Source organism: Falco rusticolus, chromosome 15 (assembly GCF_015220075.1).
Source record: "Falco rusticolus isolate bFalRus1 chromosome 15, bFalRus1.pri, whole genome shotgun sequence".
Taxonomy (NCBI): Eukaryota; Metazoa; Chordata; class Aves; order Falconiformes; family Falconidae; genus Falco; species Falco rusticolus.
The window spans coordinates 4,210,052-4,220,203 of record NC_051201.1 but is presented as its reverse complement, the minus strand read 5'-3'; positions in this window follow the sequence as shown (position 1 = coordinate 4,220,203).

The following is a 10,152-nucleotide window of genomic DNA, read 5'->3' as shown; positions in this document are numbered from 1 at the left end:
AAGGACAGTCTCCGACTAATGAGGTTTAATAAGTAAATTCTGGCAAACCTATTTAATAAAACAATTTCAGTTTCTGTTAACTCCTTCCATTGTAGTCATATCACAGTCGCTTGTTCTGGAGACACCAGTCAAATTCCTCAGGAGCAATTTCCTCGTCCTGCCTCCCTCTTGGAACTGGGTTTTGCTCTTAAATATCCCTAGATGAAGAGGGACGTTCGTTGGGTCCATAGATGCTGGGCCTCAGCATTCCTTTGGTTATTAGGGAAGTGGTTTCCTCCTGTAAAAGAAAGGCTCTCTGGCTTGCAAAGAATGGGTGCTCAGCACACGCTTTTCCAGATATGCAGTGCTTTTCCAACAGCCAAGAACATTTTCCATTCTTTACAGATGGAGGGAAATCAAACATAATCTTTTTCTTGCTTTTCTTGTATGTGGCTATGGGGAGGTGAGCTTGCTGTAATGCTTTTGGGTTCTGTACTGCCAGTAGGTCTTGGGCTGCCTCAGTCTGTAATTGGGATGACATGGATTTGACCCATATTCTGCTTGCTTGACCTCAGTCAGAGGGTTTGAGAAAGCTACAGTCAGATCCTATTGACAAGTGCCCTCTGTGGTACTCCCAAATGCAGTAAAAAGTGCCTTAGCTTATGTCTATACCGTGTGGCTGAAAGCACAGAAGCTGAATCTTATTACTAGAGAGGTGTGTGAATCTGTAGGATTTATATGCCCCACTGTGAGTATGAAGGTCTCACGGAGAAATGTTATGAGCTTGGAGCGCAGAGCTGCTTTTCTGAAATTTGCACAGTGGGTGCGAGGTGCAGGTGGTGCCCTTTGCTTGCACTGTGCTACTTCCCCTTGTAATGTATGTGGGACCTGTGCACTGCTGAACTGATGCACCTCGGAAGCAGACGCGGTGGCTGTTCATCAGTGCCACGCAATGCCGTGACACAGCCTAGCATGAGAAGCCTTTGCTAATTGAACTTTCTGGTACATCTCTCTTGCCCCACGTGGTGCCCAGAAGATTAACTTCTTATCAGGCTTCACCACTGGGGTTTTCACTCAAGTCCTAATTATGCCATCCACAGAGAAAGACCAGACAGATGCCTGAAGGCAACTGAGTTCTGGGAGCATAGCTCAAAATCACTTAAATCCTACCACCTTTGTGCAAGATGCAGTTTGCTCTGCCTATCAGTCTTTCTTTTGGATTATTTTTGCAAAGAAAAAGCAAACCTATTCTAATTAACTTTGGATGGATTGTTTCACAAAAGGATAAAACCAATTAGCATTTCCTTCTTACCTTGTGAAGTTCTTGTATGGTGGTTTTAAAGGTTAGATTTCTGAAATCAGCTGACAAGAAGGTGAATAAATCCTCTTTCTAGGGAAGGGGACACAAGCAATTGGAAAAGGGGCACAAGTCCTCAACCTCTGGAGGTGACTCCTGTCAGGTGTGAGCGAAAGGTATCCCTTCACGGAAGATGTTATATGTCACCCGGGCAAGTGGACCACCATGGAGAAAGGTATCCCATACCCGAGGGACTTAGTTGTGCTGGAGGTGATTTATGCTGACCTGGACAGCAAGCAGTTATCCAAAGATCCAAATGAAGTCACGTGCATGCAACCCATGTGGTGCAAGTTTGTACAGAGTGCACCATCGTCATATGCCAACTCATTGGCACGAATGACCTGGAAAGATGGACGGGGACAATTAATGGATGAATTGACTGGCGAACTCCAGCAATACAAAGAAAGTCTCTGTTCTTCCCTCGTCTCGGCTGGGGAGAAACTGTTCTAGCAACTCAAAGAGGACAGGTCCTACTCCCCACCTGTATGGACAATTATCTCTGCCATTAGGAGTAAGTGTTCCTCTGCTCAAGAGAGAAGATATGGTGGTACACACCATGGGCCACCCTGTAGTTTTACCTGCAGCACTATGGAGAAGACATGAGGAAGTGGGAAAAACAATCACAAAAGCTGGTTCATCCAGGAAAACTGCTGCTCCAGTCCTCAGTGGGCAGTTCCCCAGATGGAGCAGAAGGGCTGATCTTACTTCTGGTCTTGATGAAGAGACTTCTGATTCATATTTACAAGTGAGTAGCAAACACTGTGACCAGGGCTAGAGGGGCCCTGCCTCCAGCCAGGTGGAGGAAAGGGACAACTGTCTTTCTTGACTGTGTGGATTTGATGGTGTGGCACATCAGACCGACAGGAGTGTAAGGCTCTAGCAGATACTGATGCACAGCGTATCCTAATGCCATCAAGCTATAACGGCACAGAACCCATCTGTTTTTCTGGAGCGACAGGGGGATCCCAACAGCTAACTGTTGGAGGCTGGAGTGAGCCTGACCGGGAATGAGTGGCAAAAGGTCCAGAGGCATCCTTGGTATAGGATATCTCAGGAGAGAGTATTTCAAGGACTCAAAAGGGTACCGGTGGGCTTTGGGTATAGCTGCCCTGGAGACAGAGGAAATCAAGCAGCTGTCTGACTTGCCCAGTCTCTCAGAGGTCCCTTCTGTTGTGAGGTTGCTGAAGGTCAAAGAAACTTTGCTGGTCACTACCAGAATGGTGCACTGGTGGCAATATTGCACCGAGAATCCCTGATTCCTATCCGTAAGCTGATTCATAAACTGGAGAGCTAAGGAGTGATCAGCGGGACCCTTTGGCAGCAGAGGGCAGGCCACAATTTGCTTTCCCTCGGAGGGGCATCCAGTACATCTGGAATTGACTGCCCCAGGGGTGGAGGCACAGCCCTACCGTTTGCCATGGGCTGTGCCAGACTGCGCTGGAAAAAGACGGAGCTCCAGGAGACCTGCAATATATTGATGATATCATCATTTTGGGTAATACAGCAGAAGCTTTTGAGAAGGGAAAGAAAATAGTCTGAATCCTTCAGAAAGTCAGTTTTGTCATAAAACAAAGGTCAAGTGACCCACACAGGAGATCTAGTTTTTAGGAATAAACTTGCAAGATGAATGTTGTCAGATGTCAATGGATGTGATCAACGAAATAACAGCAACATCTCCACCAACTACCAAAAAGGAAACACAAGCTTTCTGAGGTGGTGTGGGTTTTTGGAGAGTGCATATTCCAAATTACAGTCTGATTGTAAGCCCTCTCTTAAGTGAATGCATGAGGAAGAATGATTTCAAATGGGGCCCTGAACGATGACAAGCCTTTGAACAATTTATACAGAAGATAGTTCCAGCAGTAGCCCTTGGGCCTGTCCAGGCAGGACAAGATGTTAAAAATGTGCTTTACACCACAGCCAGGGAGAATGTCCCTACCTGGAGCCTCTGGTGGAAAGCATTAGGGGAGACTTGAGGTCAACCCTTAGGGTGTTGGGGACACACAGGATCCAAGGCCAGCTATACTCCAACTGAAAAAGGTATTGGCAGCATGTGAAAGGGTTCGAGCTGCCTTGGAAGATATTTGTGCTGAAGCACAGCTCCTCCTGGCACCCCGACTGCCGGCACTGGACTGTATCTTCAAAGGGAGGGTCTCCTCTACACATCATGCAGCTGATGCTGTGGAGTAAGTGGGTTGCACTGATCACACAATAAGCTCGACTAGGACACCCCAGTCGCCCAGGAATTTTGATAGTGATCACAGACTGGTCAGAAGGCAAAGATTTCAGAATATCACCAGAGGCGGAGGTGATGCACGCTGAAGGGGCCCCACTGTACAATGAACTACCAGAAAATGCAAAGCAACGTGCCCTGTTCACTGATGGGTCCTGTCACGCTGCAGGAAAACATTGCAGGTGGGAAGCTGCTGTGTGGAGTCCCATGCAATGAGTCGCAGCAACTGCTGAAGGACAAGGTGGATCAGGTCAGTTTGCAGAGGTGAAAGCTATTCAGCTGGCTTTAGATATTGTTGAACAAGAAAAATGGCCAATTCTTTATCTCTGCACTGACTCATGGATGGTGGCAAATGCTCTGTGTGGGTGGCTACAGCAATGGAAGCAGACCAGCCGGCAGCACAGAGGTAAACCCATCTGGGCTGCTGAATTATGGCAAGATATTGCTGCTCAGGTAGAGTACCTGGTTGTAAGTGTGCGTCACATAGATGCTCGTGTACTGAATAGTCAGGCCTGTGAAGAGTATCAGGCTGCTAAAATTAAAGTGGCTGAAGTGGATCTGGGTTGGCAATGTAAGGGTGAATTATTTATAGCCTGATGGGCCCATGACATCCCAGGCCATCAAGGAAGAGATGCAACATATAGAGGGGCTCATGATGAATGTGTGGATTTAACCATGGGCACTATTGCACAGATTATCCATGAATGTGAAACATGCGCTGCAGTCAAGCAGTTAAAGCCTTTCTGGTGTGGAGGATGATGGCTGAAATATAAATATGGGGAGGCCTGGCAGGTTGATTATATCACAGACCCCTCAAGGCAAGTGCTGTGTGCTTACAGTGGTGGAAGCAAGCACCGGATGGCTGGAAATATATCCCGCGGCCCCTGCCACCTCTCGGAACACTATCCTGGGCCTTGAAAAGATTTTTCTCGCATAGTTCAATAATGAAATCATTTGCAGACCAGTAGTTAGGCACTGATAATAGTTAAATGCTGTAGAAGATGGGAAAGCCAGTGATGTTCACTGTCCCTGGCTTACCTGTGATTTCAACTCCTATATTTTGTTCTCCGCAGTTATGCCAGAATCCTGTATCAAGCAGCAGATACATACAGAATATAGACATACAGAAGCAAGCACTTCTTTCACAAAGCACATAATAAAACTGTAGAATTTATTGGCACATGATGTTGTGGTAGCCAAAAGTTTAAAGTATTCAGAAAAGGACTGAGCATTTATGCAAGGAAGGTCCACCAGCTAGATCCAGTGCCTGGCACGGAAAGTCAGTGACCCAGGTATTGCTGGGCAGCAGGGAGGTATTTTACCACAATATATATGCTTGCCCTGTTCTGTGTTTTCCTAGATTTTTGATAGATGATGTACCTGGGGGCTGCACAGACCCTGGTGCAACCCTGTGGAGATGTTCTTATGCTGAGAAACCTTAGGAGGGTGGCCTGGGCTCTGCGAGTTTGGTCATGCATTTCCAGGTTGATCATGCACTACTTAGCTGACAGCATTCCTCTGTCAGAACAGAAAAAAAACCCACCTGAAGACAAAACTCTGATTATATATGTATGTGCACACATATATATATATATTCAAGACTAACAATGTCTTTATATAATGGGCAATCTCACAAGATAGACTGTACACTCTGCAATTGTTTGTGCTTGCAGGTCTTGCAATCATTCTGCAGAGAGCAGGCATGTAATTTAATAAAAGCACTGTTGTCAATCTTCCTTCCTTCCCAACTGGGCTTTTTGTAACAAATATAGTACAAAGATAATTGCTTTGCCTGGCATCTATAACAGAAGATACATTTCGGACTTTTAAAGTCAGAAAGAAAATAGAAGTGTAAATCAAAATAATTATTTAAGGAAATATGAATGCACTGAAAAAGAGGAGAAAAAATAAGAAAGAATTTTTTTTAAAAAAAAAACCTATGCTGTCTTCATTCATTGGCTTAGAAATTAGCCCGGTTCTGAATCTTCAGTTGGTGCAATTTCATCACAGAATTATTGGATGTTATTTCTTTTATCAATTGAGTATACAGCCTTTTGTCTGTGAGGGCTAATTCTTCTCTAAGCCTCACCCAGTGTAAGACCTGGCCTTTCCCAGATTCTTTATGCTTGTGCCATGTGAAATCTTATGATAAATAAAATAATTTTTCATTTATTTGCAAAATAATTGACATGGGATTGAAAAGAGCATTTTAACACTCAAAAATTAGTTTAAATGCTTCCATTGTGTTCACAGGAGGTTAATAATTCTGGAAGTAATTAGATATAGATAGCCGTGTGACATGGAAATTCAACGTCTTTTCAGATCCTTGTATTACTCATTGGCCGTAAAGAATGGCTTAGCCTTCTTTTCTGAGTTTAATTATGACATTACACATTGCAAGGTAAACTTTCAGGATTTTTGCCAACATTTTATTCAGTCCAGCAATGTTAGCTTCATATTCCTGTTTAGTTCCCCATAATTTGTCTTTATGGAGCAATAGAAATACCCTTTCTTGCCAAATGCCTAGTTTGTGTGGGTAATTAAATTGACAGTGAAGGTCTGGATCCACCTCTTCGTTATTCAAGCCTTTACCGAGTTGCAGCACTATTGATTCCAGTAGAATAATGCTGCAATTGCCCCGGAATATGTGGTAAATCAGGCAATTTGTTGATTTGTTAAGCACTCTTATAATATATTGCTAGTTCATCCCAGCCCTTAGAAGCCCCAGTTGTGACCCATGCTCCTGTCGTGCCACAAACTGTCTTGGAAGACTGAGTCACTTATTGTTGGCAGTGGTTTATTCCTTATTTCCAGCCTTCTCTTTGTAAAAGTTGGGGTTTTTTTCTCTGTCGAGTGTGATGAAAGCCAAAAGGGCCACTTCTCATTAAGCAAAATACCAGTAAAGCAAATGAACTATTTTGAGCATTTCTTTGCTATGTAAATGTAAAATAAAATTTGTGATCCGTAACACACAAATTACTGTATCCTTTCACTCTTCTCTATGCAAAAGACTGAACCGAGGAATTAATTCAGCTGTTTCCCAAAGTTTTCTGTACTCGTCTCCTCTGGGCTGTCTAGAAAATTATACCTGTTAATGGACAGCACCCAAGGAAACTGATTTCAAATGGATAATCATTCCTGTGTCAACCCCAATGAATCTTGTATAAGTGCTGAATCACTCACTTAGGTTTAAAAGGTTTTAGGGAATTAAAATGTTGTGTGGCACGGGCAGAGGAAACAGAGCTAAATGCTGTGGCTTAAAGCTGAGTGCTATTATCTCTCCACATAGCAAGACACTGATGAAGTGAGATGTGCCCAGGTAATGTGAGAGTCATGCTTTAGAAGGGAATCTCGAGTCTTTCATAACCTGATCTGGAGAATAATTCCCTCCCGATCGCAGTCCCAGTGATCAGTCTCACCCTGAGCACCACACGCAAGGTGAACAGTTGAGGAAGAAACTTTCCCACCATCTCTGAGCCCTGGTCTGTTAGGAGGTGCCAAAACTTTTTATGGGAAATGCATGCAACCTTCCATTCGTGGAGTCCAAACAAAAGAGCACATCTGTCTGTATGCACATCAGGAAAAAAAAAAAAAATTGGTCTGTATTTTTGACCTCACTGAGAACCTAGCAACTGAGGGAATTAAAAGGGAGTCCGTGGTGATAATCAGCATGAGGCTGTTGCTGATAAATAGAAGTTTTCTTCAAGAGTACAGACTTCCATTTTCTCTCTTGCTCGGCAGGCTGATTTGGACGGTGCATTTTGATGTATCTAGCAAAGTTGAAAACATCTTGACAATGTAAGACATTGAGTGAGATAAAAATTGGAAGCAATATAAATATTTTTCTTACCAAGTGCTTTTCCTTTCAAAATTCCAAAGCATTTATGAATCCCACTATTTTCATGGCAGATATTAAAGAATCAGTGATCCACCCCAGGATCATTGAAATACCACAAATACTGAATGTATACTACAGAATACAGCTGTATGGATGTAATTTCTACTATTTCCAGAGACGCTTTAAAACCTCGTACTCAAGTGCCACTTGAGTATTGAGGTCGTGTTTTTTTTACCATTTTCATGCATTTCTACAGTTGGTAACAAGAGACATGATTAAGGAAGAGAAAGCTTTGCTTCAAAGAGAAGTTATGTGAGAGATATCTTCACAGGAGTTAGGTAACAGAGAAACTGTATCTGTGCCACCGTGCGTTAGGGAAAAATAACACCCATTTCGAATTTGAAGAGGGAAATGTGCAGGAGAAGGTGTTGCAAATTTGCTAGTAAGAAAAACTGAAGAAACACTTAACCAGATGTTTCAAGTGTTGTTGAATAGTGTTGTTATGTGCTGAGGAGAATGTGCACTTGGAGGATACGTATGTTTATAAGTACCATTGATTTTGGAGCTCACAGGATCGCGCCTATCTATCTGTGAACATAGGCACACACCTGACTTACCGTGCAGCGATGTCTCCGTTGGGCGATGCAGTATTGAAAGAGAAAAGGCAATATTATGGTTACAATCCAGAAGTTCACTGTTTATCTCTTGCCGTTGTAAAATTCTTTCTTTGTCATCCCAGGTTTATCCATATCTCTGTGCCTTGGTTTCCCAGCCACAGATCAAATAACTATAACTACCGTGGTCTTGTAAGGAGGACTCTGTTGATAATACTAAGATAGGAGAGCAAATGCTTATTCAGGGACAAGGACAGGAGGTAATAAAAAAATTATCTTCAACTAACTATGCTGGAGAAGACTTTTTTAATAGGTGGATAAGTTACTAGTGAGCCTGATTATCTAAAGCTAAAGCTCAATAATAAAATATGGCAATGCTTTTAGTTTTCAAATAGAAAGCAGAAGCAGTGTTAAAATTACATTAGCTACTGTGACGAACTGCCAGATTAAAATGTGAATTACTAAGCAGGTGAGGTGGGTTTGAATACTAAATGTTGTTAGGGTTTTTTTCTCCTCTTCTGTTGTGATTTACTTTTTGAATCATTTAAAACTAGGGAAGGAAGATCTTAGAATTTTTTTTTATGGTTGTTACTGGTGAGATTGATTACTTCATCTTGTTTGTCTAATACCATACTGCTCAAACAAATTGCCATACAAATCCAGTTCTCCATTTATGATGCGTTAAGTGTAAAAAAAAAATAAATAAAAAATAATTCCAATTATATTTCTTCCCAAGTCTTGAGACCTTGTATTAAAAAGTATGTACATAAAGGATGTTATGCATATAGTACCACCCAGTTGTCAAAAAGTACCCTTAAGTTTTTCGTAAGAGCTTAGCTTGTTCCTCATGGAGATCTTTATCTATTTTAATCAATGAAATGTTAGCCTTATTCAGGCTAAAATACAAAGATATGAGGATTTGGTCATGCTAATATAAAACTAGTAGAAAGACTATGTGTTTGCATTGCAGTCTCTGTAAACCCATGGGAAGTTCTGCGTCCAGTGAGCTCTGAGTAACTGTTTCACTTTTCCCTTTGAGAAGAAACGACAGAATTTTTCCTCGTTGTGCTGGTTCTGGGAGTTCTACCATCTGCACTGGGGGCAACTTTATTAGGCTGACACTGAATGTTTTTTAAAAGCCCTTCAAGTGAGAAACCGAGCTCTTCTCTCACCCCCCTTGTCAGACCCATCTTTCAATCCAGCTGACTACACCTACTTTTTGTAGGTTTGTATTTCAAAATTGAATTAAGAGCTGCAGAGACATCTTCAAAGTAAGCCTTTGGTTTGCACTCTCCTCCCTACAAACTCTTTCCCCATTTGTTTGGAAATTTGCATTAGCAACCCAGGGACAGACCCTTTATTGCTCAATTCCTGCCCTGCTGTCAGTAGTGAGCATTTTCTACTTTTCCCTGATCTCTGGCTGCTTCATCAGCCCTTCATGTAGAGAAACTTATGGATTGCTTTAAAGTACACTAGAGAGCTGGCTCGGTATGCAATGGCACAAGGATCAGGAAGGCATGAGTGCCCCTTGTGAGCTTCCCTGCCCAAAGCTGACATTCTGGGCCATTACCCCTTGCAAACTGCTCACTCTGTTTTCAGTCCATTTTCCCTATCTCCTCCTACCCTACAAAGTCAGGAGAAATTATCAGCTGCAAGTGCTGCAGGGGAAAAAATAATCAGAAAGTGTTTCATTCATTATAATCTTAAAATTATCAGCATACTGATTCAGAAAAGGTGTGGCTCTGAGTGGCTGGGCAATCAATAGATATGTGGTTCACATTTATAACCCAGCTTTTGTTGTGAACACTAAAAAGATGCATTAATTAATGATAAAATTAAGGGAAATGTCTGGCAGGATAGGGAGACAGAGATGGAGCTAGAAAGATTAGAGAAAATGGTGGACACTAATAACATCAGGCTGAACCTGAGGAAAACCAGACTAATATGTCCACTATGGGAGACTAATCTAAAGCAAAACAGCCATGAAGTAGGAAGAGAGATGAATGCAATGAAAAGCAAGTGTCTGGAAAGCAGAAATGCTGTTTGGTTTTGTAATATGATGGGGTAGCATAAAACAAAACATAAAATTACTCTGTTGATGTAGTACATCCACCAAAGTAATCAAAAGATG